The sequence below is a fragment of the Alligator sinensis genome, unplaced genomic scaffold (assembly GCF_000455745.1).
Source record: "Alligator sinensis unplaced genomic scaffold, ASM45574v1 scaffold659_1, whole genome shotgun sequence".
NCBI classification, from domain to species: Eukaryota; Metazoa; Chordata; order Crocodylia; family Alligatoridae; genus Alligator; species Alligator sinensis.
Genome location: NW_005842265.1, coordinates 1,377,626 through 1,383,579, shown reverse-complemented (window position 1 = coordinate 1,383,579; position 5,954 = coordinate 1,377,626). Strand labels below are relative to the sequence as shown.

Genomic DNA, 5,954 nt, shown 5'->3' with positions numbered 1-5,954 from the left:
CCCCTTCTTCCCTGCCTATGCAGGGGGTCGGACTCGATGATCTATTGAGGTCCCTTCCGACCCTAACATCTATGAATTCACCATTCCAGACAGTTTAGAAAAAAGTCTTCTCTCCACCCTTCCATTGTACAGCAAATATAATAACTAGTAGCTGGATTTTGATACCTTTTTGTCCCTGCTGATTAATATTTGTTTACTTAAAGTCTAATGGCCCTCTTTCTTGTGTGAAATACCATTCAGTGTCAAGAAACCAGTCATGTACATTTTCATATTTAAGTTGGTGAGATGTAAACAAAAATTTCTATAGCAGTGATTCTCAACCAGCTTGCCAGGGCTCCCTGCTATGCTGTGAGATCTTTTGAAAGCTGCCACAAGGTATAAGATAAGCAGGTGAAGAGATAAATGTAGGCTCAGTGTCATTTCTTTCTGGCTGTTACCTATCCCCTCCGCCCAGCCCCTCTGCAAGGAGGTAAGCCTGTAATAAATTAATTTTTGAAATGGGGTGCTGCTCAACTCACAAAAGTTTTGGAGGGGTGGCTTGAAACTAAAAAGGTTGAGAACCACTGTTTTAGAGGTTTGGCTAAATACAGACCAAAGATGAATGTAGATGGAGGCAACGGTTAAAAGGCAAGCTTAAGTGCTGTTGGCAGTGTCACCAAGACTTAATCAGGTGCTTGAGTGCTTTACTGGATCAGGGCCTACTGCAGCAGTTGACGTCTGATTTGTGGATTTGATGACAGATGTAAAGAATGCAAGTCTCACTGCTTTTAGCACAACACATAAATACTTTAAATAAAATGGTATTGGAAGAGATCAGCAGAATTTGTTTTTTAATCTCTTTTTCCAGCTACTAGAGATATTTCATGCATTTTAGGCATTCAAAAAGCTCATGAACTTAAGTAGAGAAGAATAAATGTATCGAATAAATGAGTAGTAGTTTTGTTTTGTTTTTAAATAAATGGGGAGACTGACTATTGGTGTCTATATACTCCCAGTAATAAAAGCTGAAGATCAGAATGCAGTTTGGCAGCAAAAAGAAACTACTCAAAATTCCATGCATGTTTGTTACAGAGAAAGTGAGGCCTTACCCTGAGATGACTTTCTTTTCCATATTTAGAACTTTGGAAAGTCCAGTAATACACCTGTTATGTTACTTCCTAGTAACTAATCCAAACTTTTGGGATAATTTCTCCAGAGATCTGCTCATTTAACAAAATTGCTGTCTTCACTGATGAAGATGAACAAAGGGAAATATTTTAAACTGTAATAACTTTTGCAGATAGCCATTTAAATATAATAGTGACTTTCATACAACCACTGTACATAAAGCAGAGGTGCTTTAATAGACTGAAAATATTATGAGTAACTTGAACCATCATTACTAATATTTATTACCTGAACCAAAGTATTTGAGGCTTCATTTGCATAGTCATCTGAGTATGTTTAGTTCTAAATAAAACAGACCATCTACTTCACATACTTGTTTTCTGGTGTAGTAAGAGGTCTTTGTTGATCTGTTGGTATCTGGGAGTATAGTTATATTAAGAAACTGACAGTCGGTACTGTATAATGTTACTATGCAGACAGATAGTGGAGATATTTTAGACGAGGTCAGTAGGAGGGAATGAATGATGGGTGAACTGAATTGCTAGGGTCAGATTTTTAGCCATCGTTTACTCTAAGAACTGTACAATAATCTATACTTTTTAAGAGATTAATTTTTTTTCAATAGTTTACCTATTCTGTGGCATTTCCATACATTTTAATGTAGAGAATTACACTGTACCATAACTGCAATAATTTGATTTGTATCTGTATGTTTATTTCTCCACTGTTAACATCCCTTTGCCACATTAGTACAAGAATTTGAATAGCTGTTTAACAAAGTGATTGTATGCCATAACTTTTAATTCTGGCTACACATCCTGTGTTTAAATGGGTATGTCCACAGTGCTACTGAAGTCCAATTTATGACCATTCCTCTCTTTTCTCCTGTGCAACTCCATTCTCTCAATATTTGCTGCTTCTAAAATTTAGCCAGGTATTTGAGCATTGAGTAAATAACTCCCTTATACCTCTTGGATAAGACTTTTCTTCCCCCAAAAAAGGGGAGTTTCGACAGTGGCAGCAATCTAAATACAGATTTATATAGTAAGTGTTGTTATTTACCAACATATGAGGATTAAAAAATCTTGGCTAATCTCTTTTACTTGATAGTGCTTGGAGCATTAGGAATAGCAAAACTTGCAAAGTGAGTGTAGTTATATGTCTAATAAGACACCCTTCTTGAGCTTTTCCTGGCTGAGACCATTCCTTTTCAGAGAGATTACTTAATTTACATGTGGCAAAATAATTTCCAAATGGAATCTGCCTTCGCTAATGGATTGAGGAACCATGCATCTTTCCTAGATGGTGGATCCCGCAGCCTGACAATAAGAAATGTACAGGGAATAAATTATTTCTTAATTTCCCTAATTAATGTTTAGAATCAAGCCTCCCTCTTGTCCCCCTGCAAGAAATGGAAATTAAATACTCTTAAGGTTTCTGGAGTAGAATATAACTGCTGCGCAGGTTGAAAGAGTAATTAACAAGTTGGGAACCATGGACTGTAGTGGTTCCCAGTAGCCCTACCAGCCCAAGTAACAAAATGCTTCCTTCTCAAAAGCCCAAATTCCATTCTAGAACTCTTCATAGAGAATTGAAAAAAGCGGTTTTAAAAAATTGATGCGATTTGCTAATTGGATGCACCTTCTAAGTGAATGGTTCTAAACCTTGTTAAACTGAAGGCCCCACTTGGAAAATGCCAGGTCTTAGCTTTGCAAGCTTTTGGGTACAAACCTTCTTCTCCAGGCAGAGGGAGCATCTATAGTTGTTTTGTGCTGCCCTGGATATAATACTGTTACTGGCTTCTATTCTATCTAGGAGAGCACACGACAACTGTAGACTTTCCCTCTGCCTGAAGAAAGGAGTTTGTACCCAAAAGCTTGCAAAGAACAATTTTTCCAACTATTTTGTTGGTCTAATAAAAGCCATCTTAAAAAATACCCAAAAAACCTTGTCTGCTTATCTTCTTAAACCGGTGGTTCCCAACATGGTGCCCGCAGGTGCCATTGATATCTTCAAAAGAACATAAAGTAAAGGGAAGCTGCATTTTGAAGTTGCGGATCTAATGCAATTTTAAGTAATGGATGAGATGATCAGATTGATCTAAATTCTAAACTTTAATATTCATATTGGCACCCGCTGCTTTTTTCTTTTAAATTCAAATGTCCCCTTGGGCACATAAATGTTGGGCCTTAGACCAGCATGGCTACAACCAACAGTCCCGAGCTCTTAGCTCTTTCCTTGATTACAGAGAAGTAACAGAGTAATTCTGTTGCAAGGAACTCAGACCAGAAAATAGCAGAATGTTTTTGACAATATAGATTCCTATTTGAAATCTTTTGGATTGTCTTGTGAATTATATAGGTGTTTGCACACCTATCTGCTAATATTGAATTGCTCACTGTAGCACCCTCAAAGATTCTCAAGGCACCTTAGGCTGCCATGGGACTGTGGTTGAAAACCACAGTCCCAAGTCAAATAATCAGAAAGTAGTTGAGCTACTCGGAGGGCATTTGAGGAAATCTGATTGAATTTGGCTGTTAGAGCCCTGTAGATTTAACTAGTAATTCAGTGGTAACATAAATGGCTACTTGAGTTGAATAGATCTGACTTCCAGTAGATTATGCATCTTTTTTAATAAGGGCACACTATTGTACCTTTTTTACAGTTTTAAATCTTGTTATGGAAGGGTAGCAGAACAGCTAAGGCATCAGTTAAACAAGTTCTGTGACCTTTAGTTCGGCATTGCCAGCAGCTGTTGGGGTACCTGAGATTGAAGAAGGTAAAGATGGCATATTCATGTCAAACTTTTTGATCCAGGTTCAAAAGCACACTTGCAAATTGAGCCACAGATCTGTACTTCCCAATTAAAGGTTCTTCTAAAAAACAGCTCTCATACAAAATTGAGATCACAAATGCAAAGCAGCTAATCTCTGTTTTGCATATTCTTGCTGATGGATGCAAATGCACACGATTGGGGCTCTAGCAACATTGCTACATAATATGTTTAAGTGTTAGTGTACTAACACACTCATACTATGTACTAACACCTATTATACTATGATTACTTTTTCTACACATCTGTTGGAAGCTTTGGAAAATATTAATACTTGAACCAAATTGCCTTTGTAATAAAGAAATGAGCAGTGGTGAAACTAGGATGGGGAGACTGGGGAAGCCATCCTGGATGCTGACTAGGGGCAAAGGGGATAAAGAAACAACTGCCTCCACAACTGCACAATTGCACCAGTGGCATGGTGGCAACCAGAAATTGCTGATGCCTCTGTGTGGCAGCTGCCCCAGACCCCAGCCATGTCATTATGCCTCAGGAAATGAGATAATAATAGAGTATCTAAATTTCTCAACATATTAGCTTTTCTGTCACTAATTTTGACCAAGTTTCCCCTCTAGCATCTCTTAATGTATAGCTATTGAACATTAACACAAATTAAGAAAAATTGACAGTTTGTTAACCTATGGGTTTGCCTTTTGGCAGTGGTGGGGAAAAAGGGTTGGGAAGGAGTATGTTTTCTTTTGTTTCACTTTTTTCATGAGTTTTGTTTATTCTTTTGTTTGTTCATACATGCTTTTTGTTTTTGTTTCTGTTATGTTATGTAGTCTTATACCAATGGCTAGAAGCAGATCTCCATGGCAAGAGCTCAGGCACTACAGACAAAACCTCAGGTAAAATGGGAGTTTAAAAATCAGATCTACAGGTCCCCTCTCCTTTTTTTACATCCATCTTCTAGTTTCCCTTGAATCAAATTAAGGGTCAGAATCAAGTATTGCACCTTTAGGCTATAACTTGATTTGAATCAATATCTATCAAATTGTATTTCCCTAAAGCTCTCTTGGCAGATATGCTTCTCTCAGAAGAAACTTATTTTTTCTGAAGTCTACTGGTGTAAAGTCCTTTGATGTATATATATTGGATATATTTTGTATCTGCTTAGTAACAGGCTGAACACATCTTTTACATGAAGTTGGAATTCATCAAAAATTCTAACTGTGCGCAATAAGCACATACAAAGCCTTGCTCCCATTGTCCTCTGTGACCCCGCCAATTCCTAGCTACAGAGACTAATAGATTTTTTTAAAATTTAAACTAAAATTTGCCTCATTAGCAGGGATCCTGGTTGTCTGTTTTAAACCCTGCAAATTCTCTGATTTAAAAAAAAAAAATCTCCAAATTCTCTGATTAAACCCCCCATCAGTGTTTTTCCACAATTAAAATGAAACGTCACTAGTATATGTGTGTGTGTGTGTGTGTGTGTGTATGTGTGTGTATATACACATGCAATGAACACAATGTTTTTATTGCTATATTTACAATTTTAAAGCAATTTGGAAACTTACCAATACTTGAATTGTTATAACAAAATAAATTCTAAATACTTATATATATTTTGATGTTTGACTTTGATTTTTATCATAGAAAATCAGAGCTCCCCCTGCCTTCACTCAGCTGTGGCTGTCCTTTCCCCCTCTCCTCCCCTGCCCTCCACAGCTTTGTGGCGTTGAGGAGCCCTAATATACTGGTTCTCTGCCCATGCCATTGCCCCTCACTCCCAAAGCACAGTCCCCCAAGCCCTGCTGGAGCCTCTCACTCCTGACCTGCTGCCCCCACCCCACAGTGTATGAGGAAGGGAGTGAGTGTGTGGGAAACGGGGAGCATAAGGAAGGGGGAGTGTGGGCACAGGCAATGCATGCAGGGGCAGGAGGGCACACAAGTAACAAGGTAGATGGGGATACATGACCCTGAGATTTCTGTGCCCACAGTGGGGTGTGGGGCTGCAGCTGGGCTGGACCAGCTCTGGGGAGGAGCCATTGCCACAGCTCAGTTGGTGATA

At 38.5% G+C, this 5,954-nt stretch overlaps 1 protein-coding gene across 1 annotated transcript in view; it reads left to right on the top strand.

The window, feature by feature from the left end:
• DENND5B (DENN domain containing 5B) overlaps positions 1-5,954 on the top strand; it is a 150,126-nt gene that overhangs the window by 18,119 nt on the left and 126,053 nt on the right. The window contains exon 2 of the mRNA XM_025209042.1: positions 4,723-4,788. The gene's annotated coding sequence lies outside the window, so the exon portion shown is untranslated. The remainder of the gene's footprint in view (positions 1-4,722; positions 4,789-5,954) is intronic.